Source organism: Barbatula barbatula (genome assembly GCF_947034865.1).
Source record: "Barbatula barbatula genome assembly, chromosome: 15".
In the NCBI taxonomy this organism is placed as follows: domain Eukaryota; kingdom Metazoa; phylum Chordata; class Actinopteri; order Cypriniformes; family Nemacheilidae; genus Barbatula; species Barbatula barbatula.
The window spans coordinates 4,628,721-4,640,822 of record NC_136778.1 but is presented as its reverse complement, the minus strand read 5'-3'; positions in this window follow the sequence as shown (position 1 = coordinate 4,640,822).

Genomic DNA, 12,102 nt, shown 5'->3' with positions numbered 1-12,102 from the left:
TGCCGAGTGTCAGAAAAGGAAGTACATGATAGCCACGGTCCTCTCTTTATTTACAGGAAACACAATGTTCCTTCCTCACGTCCTCTAGCTCAGAAAATAGACACACAGCTGACTGCAGAAAGATACACAACTGCTCTTCTCACTAATTGCCACTTCCTCTATATATAACCGGTTGAATTACATTTAAAGCATTCGACTGACCTTTGATCTCAGTTGACCCCGGGGGTCTAATATTAGAAACAGAAGCTAAAAATGCTCTGGGAACTCTAGTAGGGGATTTTACAGATCTGTGGAAGTTGTGTGAATAACCCCTAAATCGCTCGGACGAGGAGAGTGGGACACAAGCGTCGGTTTCTCGTGAGAATGAGCCGCCGTCTGTCAGCGGTTCAGGGGGACGTTTACAGAGGGCACGTGGGGTCTTCAGAGGGCTGCGTTAGGGATGACGGCAGGTCTTCTCTCGACACCCCCCTAGGAGTATTACAGGCTGTGCTGTTTGTGTTTAGATTCTGACCCATGATGTTTACTGAATAAAGAAGCTTTGAGTATGTACTGCTTGCAAACTTTCATGTACGTATTTCATTTCAATTAATCCGAATGCGGATAGTTCAACTTTTTTCTACATTTCTCACAGTATGTCATTCTGATAAAACCTTTAAGTACCTATTATAAATTATAAATCTATTTAATATGAGGCTATATCCCCAAATACCCCCCAGTATGACCTTCACACACTCACTTCATTCATTCAACAGGCGCATCTATCCAAAACGAATAACAGTGCATTCAAGACATGCATATATCATTGTGCTTTCCCATGGTGCACAGCTTTCACAAAGTAAATAAAACGTGCGTGCCTATTTTTCGTTGATCACCATGGCGATGCGTAATGGATCTGGAATCTTCCGAGCTCGCCTGTGCCGGATGTCCAGGGGGCCTTTTCACCATAGCCATGTATTGTGTGAGCGGACAGTGGTGGGGCGATGGCGACTAACAAACAGCACTGTCAGTGGTGGCTTGTGGGTGCTTTGTGCAATGGAGCGGGCAGACAACAAGGGCCTTGTCCCTGAGGGCCGTGTGAATGAGGAGAGGTTAGCGCGGGGGCAGGTGTAACACGAGCCCCGGCAATGGTGCCATTCAAAAGACCGCTACCTTGAAGTGGGCAACCTCAGCCAGGCCGTAAAAACCCAGTTCAGGGGGGAGGCCACGCTGTTCCTTCTCAGAGAGCGCGCCGGGGGCTCGCAGGTCTTTCTTCCTCAGAGGAGAGGGTTTGAGAAAGGGGGACATTGTCATTCGTGGCTCCTGAGCTTTGATTTAGAGCCTGTGAGAGGCTGCGGTTGTGACGCACAGCGAGAGGTCCGTGCCTCTGCTCCGCTCGCTTCTTGTTAAAGTGGAGGTGAAGCCTTTGGCGGGCGTGGAATCGATTATTGACACGCTTTAAATGCGGCAGCGGCGCCTCCTGCTGTTTCACCAAAGACCTGGAAACATGTTGAAATGCCATTATTTTGAAATGTAATTCCGGCGATGACATGTAAAGAAGCAACGTAAATTGCGCCAGAATGTTGTAGTAACAAAGCAACAAAGACGGACATCTCTGATGCATAGATCTTTCCATCTGTCAATAACTTTTTTTATGTACTGTTTGTTTGTCTGTATGTCTAGTATTAAATACAAAATCATTGTTCGGATTAACTTTTTTTGGTCTAGTAATCCTTCTATTTGTTATATTTCCAATGACAAGATCAACACGCACGCTGTCTCACAGCAGACATAAAGATTTCCTGTTCCCAATTCATCTTTTGTAACACTTCTGATAAATTACGTTTTGAAACGTTGCCCTGTTATCATGGGAGTCGAGTTCATTCAGCGGAGGCTCTCAAATGTCACCATACCTCTGCCCCCCAAAGCTGACCCACTTCTCCTGCGTGAGAGAGAAAGAGCCGGGGGAAAGAAACTCAGTGTCGCCAGGGGCCCTGTCCTCCCTGCCATCGCTCCCACAGCTCACCCTGTTCCCAGCGCAACACCAGCGCCACGCTGCCCCGCCGCACCCCACACAGTCTCATACAGAGTGCCACTGTCTGCACAGCACATGTCAGCAAGAAAATTCTGAAATTAGATTTAATGTCTCAATTGTTTCTTATAGACTTCATAAAGAAAGCATAAAGAAGAAGACAGCTTCTTAGATGTTTTACCCTGTAATCTAAACCCGTCTTTTGGAGTTTCTGGCAAGAAACATTTTGTCAAGCTTTGGACAACTGACTCAAATTGACTTTGTAAGTTGCATAGTTGTGCTTGGGGTAAAACCTAAAGAAAAGAATTAAAAATAATATATTTTTTGGATGATCTATTGATAGAAATGCAATACAATATACATAACTGTGTCTTCAGAGGTGTAGAAAGAGCTTACACAATGAAGTGTTTATTTTTTAATACTTTAGAATGAGCTATTTCTATCTACATCCACCGTGGGTCCTCTTGCAGATACATCATGGCATTATCCCGTTTAAGTGTTGTTTACTTTATGCACATACGTGCCCATTGCCAACAAAACAAAGACATTCGACTCAGTTTAACTTACCGCTCCATCTATCAGTTTCAAACAATCTCCAAATCCAGCGTTATATCCACAGTTTATATAACATTCATCAAAGAAATGCAGTGAACAGACGAACACAGCTGAACTTCGCAATAGAAGCATGCTGATGGACGTGCTCTTACTCTCGTTCCAGCTGGTTGACGTGTGCGTGCCCTTTCAACTCGATCTTGCTGGTTGACACGTGGGCATGCTTTTCCGGGAGAATGTCCAATTTGGGACTAAGTAAAGTTGTTACGTGAGGGATTTTCATGTTTGAAAAAAAGTTAAACTTTCCGAAACTTATACGCACGCTGGAGAGTGTATCGAGAAAAGAAATACTATGTCATACATCCATCTCGTTTTCTGACAAGTTGACCGTGTCAAGCATGAGAAGCAAGCATGTTTGTTTAACATTGTAAAGAAGTCACAATGCATGAAAGATTATTGCTCGAACCCTTTAAAAAAACTTTGACTGAATGGTTCTTTGTGGAACCAAAAATGGTCATTTCATGGCATCGCTTTTATTTTTAAGAGTGTATGAACTTTTTTGCATATTCTAATGGAAAAACACGTTCCTTAATTTTTGCCAAATAATGTTGCCTTATAAATACTTAAAAAGTTAATGTTTTGTTCATTTTTTACCATACAAAATTGCATATACAGTATATAATTATATAGTTTTATATAGTAGTCTCTGTTTTATTGTAATCTCGGATTGTATCTCAACAATCGTCTCATTCATCCCCTTTTTATTTCCCTCAAGAAATTTTAGGAGAGACATCAAATACGTAGCAGATGCATAAATCTAACAACATTCAGAAATAGAGTAAAATATCTTTAAGTCTGATATAACACAACATTTATCTTCCACCTTTATAAACAGGAACCACATACATAAGGTGTTTTTTTCCTAGAGAAAATGTAAGTAAATGTTTGAAGACAGAAAGAAAGGGAGTGGGGGGCCGAGGGGTACGTTCTGGCTGGTGAGCCGGCTGTCACCCGAGCTTGCACAAGGAGAAAAGCCTGAGACCGAGCGTGGCTCAGCCGCTGAAATCTCAGGTCATGATGATTAAGCGAGGGGGCATGTGATGGGTAGGAGCCATTGACCAAGAGTCCACATCTGTACCTTTGAATCTGCCTTGTGAAGTCTTGGCCTGCTGTCATGTTTAAACCGTGGTATTTGTAAAAGGGAGCGTGGACCCATCCCCTACCTCAGGGGGTCCGAAAAGGTATTGAGGAGGGTTTGAGGTTTCTTAAGCTGGTCGAGCGTCTTTTCTGTTGGGGAAATGTGCGGCATCTATAGAAAGGGCCTTAAACCACAGAAGTCGGTTCACGATAAGGAATTATGTCCAGGGGAGAGTCAAAACATATTCATGAAAAGAGGGCTTACTGATCGCGGGTCACAAGTTTTGTTTTCAAGTGGTATAAAATGGGTGACCTCGGGTCATATCTGATGTGACAAGATAAAAGGCTTGAGATTGACAGTTCATGACCTTACCGATTATTAATTCCTACATTGATTTATACTATGAAATCCTTTTCCCAAAAAGCAAGTTACAAATTATAAAAACACAGACATACTTTTTTATCATTATGTCGTTTTTATGTCTTTATTGTTTGTCATTTTAAAATACATTGTATATGTTGTTTCTTAATATATGACCTAGATAGATAGACATTACCTTCAGACCTATTAATCCACAGACATCGGAAATAACCTTTTTTACACACACACACGCACGCACGCACACACACACACACACACACACACACACACACACACCTGTGTTTTGTACTACATCCTGTTCACATTGCTGTCATTGGACCCTGGCCAGAGAAGGTTAAAGCAATAGGAAACACCCTCATCTATCTCTTCTTACCGATGCGGCCGGGACCGAAATCTGTCACAATGCAAGTTACTACGTCGAGAAAGCGGGAGAGATTATATTTAGCCCTATGGATTTAAGGCAAAACACAAGGCAGTCGTTTGATAAATAAAGGCCCTAGAGCATGAGAACGGCAGCAGGACCTACCAAGCAAAACAATCAAGGAGTGGACACGGAGCAGCCTGTGAAAACAAACAGAGCTGATGAGAACGACGCTGCATGTGAGCGGCTCATTAGCGACCAGATGCAGCATCTCACCCCGTGGGCCTGTGCGCCCCTTCCTCCCTGTGCATCACATCACACCGCAACTCCGTCACATCACTCACTCTCCCTTGACTTGATCTCTAGTCCTAACAAACACTCATTGGCATCACTTTTACTGAGTGAAGGTGCTCTCTTTATAAAATAACAGCACTAAAATCAAAAACAAAAAGAATTGTTTCCAATCGAGTTAAAAATTCCATTGGTCAACTTAACAGATAGTCTTGCTTTAACGCTGCCTCAAAGAGTTACACACTTAATCTTTAATAGGTTTGTTAGGTTGTATTGTAGTTTTTAGTAGATTTTATCTTTGTATTTTCATGTTTTTATGTTAATTTTAGTCATTTTTTGCTATTATTTATTTTTAATATTCATTTATAGTTTAGAATGTTTGTTTATCTTAATTTCAAAAGAAGCACTAATTTAAGTGGTTCATTTTAAAACAAAAATTACAAAAGTTTCATGCCTATATCCTAAGTATTTAAAATAATTATTAGGCTTATATACACTGTATATATTTTGTATATTTTAAGTTTTAATGTTTGCTATTTAATCTTATTTTTTGTTTAATTAAAACATTTGTTTTAATAGTTTTAGTTAATGATAATACAGAATACCTTTCGTGAAATTTAAACTAAACTCTTTCTATCAAACTACATATACATTATTTATCCTTTTCTTCATCCTAACGTGTTGACAACAGCAGTTAAGTCTCCTGTCACTTTGGTTCTAATGACACTCCTGGTGTTTTTTGTATATAAACAATGTTTTCCATACACAGGGCATCCAAAAGAACTTAACTTCCCAGCAGTGGCATGCATCAAAATCTAACAATTTAAGATCCCCCATCAATCTTTGGAACCAAGCCGGAAAACCCCAAAGATGTGACAAAACAGTTGTATTTTTCTTTATCCAGACAGGCCCAACACTTCCTTTGGGTTTCCTAATAGCATTAGTGTGAGAATGTGTGTGTTGTGTGAGCATGCTGCATGTGTATGCATCGGGCCAATGTGGGAACGGTACTAAAGTGGCAGCGGTTCCAGATCTTGATAGAGACGTGTAAGGGTGGAGAGGGCAGCGTTTATCAGATAAGGAATCGGCCAGCACAACAGTGGGAAGTGCTATAAGCACACTGCCACATAGACTTATTGTGCTGGAGCTAAAACATCAGAAAACTTTTTTTTTACCAACGTGCTCAATGATCCTGCACTCACTTACTTGACATACTATGACCATTGCTGCAAATACACATTATAATGTTAAAATTTACATATTCGTGGTTTTGACAAAATCTAATTTAGGATTATGATTTTTACAAATACTTTTGGTTGAAAGAACTCCACCTTAAGTCCTTTGCCCATGTTTTTCCAAAGATTGACATGCACCCAATTTATCCAGGATTCTGGGAGCCAGAAAGATCTATCATGATACCATGGAGGACCCCCCTGAGCCCTGGTCTGGACATAGTGCTTCCATCTTACTCATTCACACTGGACATGGGAGAGTTTCAAAGAATAGAAGTCGAGAACAAAGTTGAATGGAAGGAAGTCAATCCAGATAGTGAGAATCCCAGATGGTCAAATCAGCCAAATTGAAGGTAATTCCAAAGCACATAATAACTTCTTATAAGATGTACAGAGATAGGTGTGTGCAGCTGGGAATAGCATTTTTCGGGATTAAACAATTTTTTGTTAGAAATTTAATTAAAAGAAATGAATTTTAAGTATTTATATGCAATCTGTCAAATCTTACTTGGAAACACAATCGCCCTGCTGTGTTCAAATCATAGGTGATAACACTTTAGTGTACTATAGTAAAACCAAAGTACATTTTTCTTAATGCATTTTTCTTAGCTTTCTACATGTACCAAATAAATGCAAATGCGATGGTTGGATAAGAAAAATGTATGTGCACTTGATACACATGTGCATATATGAATGCGTTAATGTGGCTACAATCCACAAAGGGAAAATGTGTGTTTGTTAACCACATGTGTGTGCCTGTCTCCAGAGACATGCTGTTGTTCCTGTGGAGTTGTGAACGCGGTGGGCAGGTCACCTGATCGGCGCCCCGGGGGCGACCTCGGTAGGACGCCACTGTAGCGTGTCCACGAGGATCGAATGCAAGTGACAGGCGTGGGTTCTCCTTACAAAAAGCTCTCTGTGGTTTAAGTGCAGTGACTGAGGAAGTCAGCAATGCTCCTCTCTCTCCCTTGCCAAAGAACCATGAGAACAACCCTGAGACAGGACTCTCTCTCTCTCTCTCTCTCTCTCCCTCTGCGTCACCAGACATTCCCTACGACTGCCCTCCTCTCCCTCTTTCTGTCCATTCCCGTTACTCTTCAGATCTTCTCTCACAACTCGAGTCCCACTTGTTCATCATCTGGTCACCTTTGCCATCTCTTATTTTCATGCAGGCCACAGATGAGATGAGTAAAAGCGTTGAGGGAGGTCCATGGAGCGTGTACGTGCGCGAGAGACCCGAAGAGTTTGTTTGGCGGAGGCGATCGGAGACATTAAAGAAAGAGTGAGCTGTGTCAGGACAGAAAGAGAGAGGTTTTGTCTGTGCACACAGAGCGCTGTGTGTGAAACGAGTGTGTGTGTGGGTAGGACATCACAGGGGGACATTTGGGTGTTTGATCCCCCACTTGTGTGTGGGGAAATTGCAAGTGTTAGGGTTGAGGGAAAACACTTTTTATGTTTCTCTCTCATGGACATGTTTCAAAGCCTAGTAAGCACCAAGCAACTGCCTTCAAAGGCATCATTCCAAATCAAAGTAAAACACTTGGTTTCTTAAACATTTTTGAACCAAGAACCCCATAATTATTGCATTTTTTATTTATATTTGGAATTTAAATAAATCTTTACAATAAGGTTTCATTTGTTTATTAGTTAAATGCCTTAGTTAACACAACTAAGTAACAACAAAAAATACTACCACAACATTTATTCATCTTACTTCATGTGCATTTGAGAATTTTATAGATTTTTAAGATCAAAAGTTGTGACTGTTGTTAACATTAGCTGACACACAGTGAACTAGCTTGAACAATTTTATTGACATTTCTGGAGGAAAAAAAGTCATTTCAAACCTGCATGACTTTCTTTCTTCTGCAGAACACGAGAAGATAATTTGAAGTATGTTGGTAAGCCAAAGCCAATGGGTGACAAATTCATGGTAAATAGTTTTACAGTGCATTAAATGTTTCATTTTTTTCACAACGCTCGGTGCAATGCTTTCTGGGATTGTTTTTTCGATGAAGGATATTGACTGGTAAGTTATCACCTACAGAAAAAGGTATTAATGGCTCCTCTTAACTTAAAACTGACCTGTCTGTCATAACGTAGCTTAAATTGTGGCAGTCAAATGCAAAGACTTTTACAGCCCAAAATCCACCATGATATTTATGGCCCGTACGTTATCTTCCATTTGCGTTTCCCAACCACCTCTGCTGTGATGGTTTTTCAGTCGAAAAAAGTTTCACTAGCCTCCCACTATTTTTCCACTTGATTTATAAAATGAATAACTCTCTTTCATAAGACCACATACAATTATCCCCAGAGCTCCTCAGCAGTTGACATAGTAAACCCCAAAGCTCTCTCAATGTTGGCATTGTGTGTAAATAACACTCTTTGAAACAAGCTAGAGACGACCGGATCAGTTTCATATGGGCATGTTTTACATTGACGATGAAAAATGGCTCGATATGAAACTATAGTAAGGGTAAAGAAAGAAGCTGAAAAGAGTTTGCTCCTATTTGCATTGAATTAATAGTTCACCTTCAGAATGAAAATTCGGACATTATTTACACACCCTCTTGTATTGGTTGTGTGTCCAATAGAAATCAATAGGGACCAACGGTTTACAAACATTTTTCAAAATATATTCATTTTGCAGAAGAGAGAAAATCACACAGGATTAAAATGACATCAGATTTAGTAAATGGTAACAGAATTGTCATTTTAAAGGTGAACCATTCCTTTAATAGTTCATTGCAAGATATTCAACGTCGTCTGTCCTTGTAGTCTCAAAAAGGTAAGAACTATTTAAAAAGCACATTAAAATCGGAGATTTGTGTCTGTCAACTTTGAGGTTCTCCAGCACTCCCACAATTATTTTTAGCACATAAATGAGTTTATGAATTAAATCATTTCATTCCTGGTAGAAGAACGATCAGTTGCCACGAAATGAAGGTTGCATGAATAATGCTTTACTCAGACTATTACAAGCTCTGCTATCATAATGGTTTGACAGCTCACAGTCAAACACACCTTTGGCTTTTAAGTGCTTTCGAAACATTAGTCACGTTGATGTAAGAACGTTTAAAGAATGCATTTTGTAAAGTTCAAGCATGCGAACACTCTGAATACATTAAATAACTGAGATATATCATATCAGCATCAGATGTGCGTGAGATTCTAGATGCAAGGGTTGTGAATGTGTTCGGAGTCAGATTGTTCGTTGTCTGCTACCCCACCCAAAACACTGAGAAGCGCTCCAGCATTATTTCATCTGGTAAGCCTACGAGGGGAAAAGACCCAGCCCTTCTCCGATAAGAGATGGGAGAAATGTGTATACGGTCGATTAATCTGAGTGTTCTATAAAGTCTTAGAATGCTTAGACACTTTGTCCTGAAAGCCAAATCTTCTAGGACAAATCTGTCTGCTTAAGTTTAATATTTCTATTAAACTTAATATTAATATTTTTTGTTAACAATTTAATTTTTAATATACTTATCTGTTCATCTTTAAAAATATTTATTTTGTCACTGAGCAATGCATTCTGGGATTGACTTCGACATGTGCTGCGTCCCTATTCCCATACTATCCGTCCTGATAGTATTCGAAAAATAGAATTATGTCCCAAATGGTACTATTTTGGAAAGAGTATTCCAAAGATTCCCGGACAGTCTACTTCTGTAGAAATTCGAAGTGCAGAATGATGCACACTTTTACGGCTGATTATTAGCCACAATTCCCTGTGAGTAGCGGAGTTTAGTGATGGTCCAGTGCATTAATAAAATTAAATAACCGATGCGTCACTAAATTAATAACTATAGAGAACTTAACATATAACAATAAATTAATAAATACTTAAATGGAAAGAAGAGTTTTGTGTATTTTGATGTGTGTGAAAGTTAATGGTCACTATGTTGTCTTTGCAACAACAGCCGCGTCTGTTTTTTGTGTCCCAGTGTGTGCTTTTTTTTAGCTCCACACTAAAAGGTACTTTTCCATAACAAAAACAGCATAATTGTAGAGCATAGTATAAGTAGGTGAATTGGGACACAGCAATGCAATCTTGTACATTTGAGGACATGGGGTTTTCCCAATGGGATGGCTGTTTAAAAATAAAACATGAATGAACTGTAAGAATATATTCAATCATTCAACATGCGCTTGACCAAACGGAAAACATCTGATAACTAAGATGGGGAAACACTGAGGACTCGTGCCAATTCACTTGCATGAGATATGGGAAAATGGTTGAAGGAATTGGCCACTGTCTGATCATCATAGTATGGCACATTCAGTATCCAACAGACCAGTGGCAAAATGGTAATTCAATTAAGGCATGAAAGCTGTCTCCCATACAGCGATTCAGTATTGTTCAGAAAGATGAAAGTTGCCAATATGCGCCCCTTCTCATGCATCTTATTTCAGAAGTGATGGGAATCAGAGAGATGGGACATTTGTGAAGGTCTCTTTTGATAGAGGATACTTTCCCAGACCCAGGATCTGTGACTGGCAGATATTCCGCATGTCTATGAATTAACCTTAACTGTCTTCTTTTAACCGCCAGTTCACTCCTTTACAATACACAGTTTCATCTTCTGAAATGTCTGAAATCTCACAATGGAAGATATTTTGGGAAATGTCTCAGTGGTTTTGTGCCCATACTGTATAACGGAACTCAATGGGGACCGATGTTGTTTGCTTGCCAACGTTCTTCAAATATTATTGTTTTGTTTTATGCAAAAGAATGAAAGTCATAAAGGATTGGAATGACATGGTGAGTTAATGATGAAATCATTACCAATTTCTGGTGAACTAGCCTATCCCTTTCCATTAAGTGCAAATTGAGAATATGTTCTCAATTATATGAAATCTCATTCTTCTTAGAGTTTCGCCTCAAGATTAAAAAATGGCGATGTCTCTCTTGTAATTATTTCTTATACAGTATGTATCTGATAACCATGTCTGCAATAAGAAATAAGAGCTTTTCAATTCATCTCAAACATTTCTTATTAAACTCTCTAAGATCTATAACTGTGCTAATAATATTTTTGGAGAAGCATCCAAGACAAAAATGATATTTTCAAACACTACAACAAGAACATCTTGGCGATACAATTTTTGTTTGGGAAGATAATCTTAATTTACATTTGGTCTTTTTTTGAGCGTGGTGTGATCTGAATCTTTCAAGACAACTAAAACCTCCTCATAGTTTTTAACAAACAAAAAACGCTTTGCAGTCAAGTCAATAGCTACAGCCAACTCTTTGAAAAATATGCACCACTACCCGTGACAGCAGACTGGTTTGACAGCACCGCACATGGGTGAAGAGCGGAATAGCTGCAGGTGGCACAGCACAGTGCCAGAATCAATTTCACTGTCAGTGCTGTATAGTGCGAGGAAGGTAGGTTGCCAAATTGGCAGGGCATGCGCTCTCTGCAGCAGTTCGGACCCTGAGGGTGGAGGACCTTCTTCCTGTCCCCGACCTCACTAACTACAAGCTAAGTTGACACCTCCTTAGTAGTCTTTTGCCTTTGGTCGGCTCTTGGCTCACAAGTACAGGGGAAGTACGTCATGAAAGCACATCACGCTCACCACTTGTAAAGGCTTTTTAGGTGAGGTGTAGGCAGAAGAACTGTAACCTGCGTTCGAGCTGCGCAGCCATTTCACCTGTGGTTTGGAAAAAGAAACAAATTCAGAGTGTTGCTTGCTCAAGACGGTTATATACGGTGCTTGTTTGTCTTGACTATAGTACACAGACGCTCCGATGTCTTTGAAGCAGGGGTTTGAGGTGCTTTTACATTCCATAGATGTAAAGCACCGAACAGCAAAAATATGTAACGGCAATAAAATGTGATGTTAATTATGTTGATAATTTTGCTAACGTTTTTTTAAAATGTAAAACTAGCCGGGGGGTTTCTTGCTAGCAGAGGGGAAACAAGTTTTTCTACTATAAGACAAGCTGTGTATTCATTTTGATTTATTGAAGACCGAAGCAGAGAAAAAGGTGGTGAAAGATCTAAAAGGTTGCAAGGCGTATTCAAACCTTCAGCCATAATCTTTCGATTAAAATGTGAGAATCTATTGACAGAAATGAAATTTAATAAGCATAACTATGTCTTCAGAGGAGTAAAATGACCTTTCATAA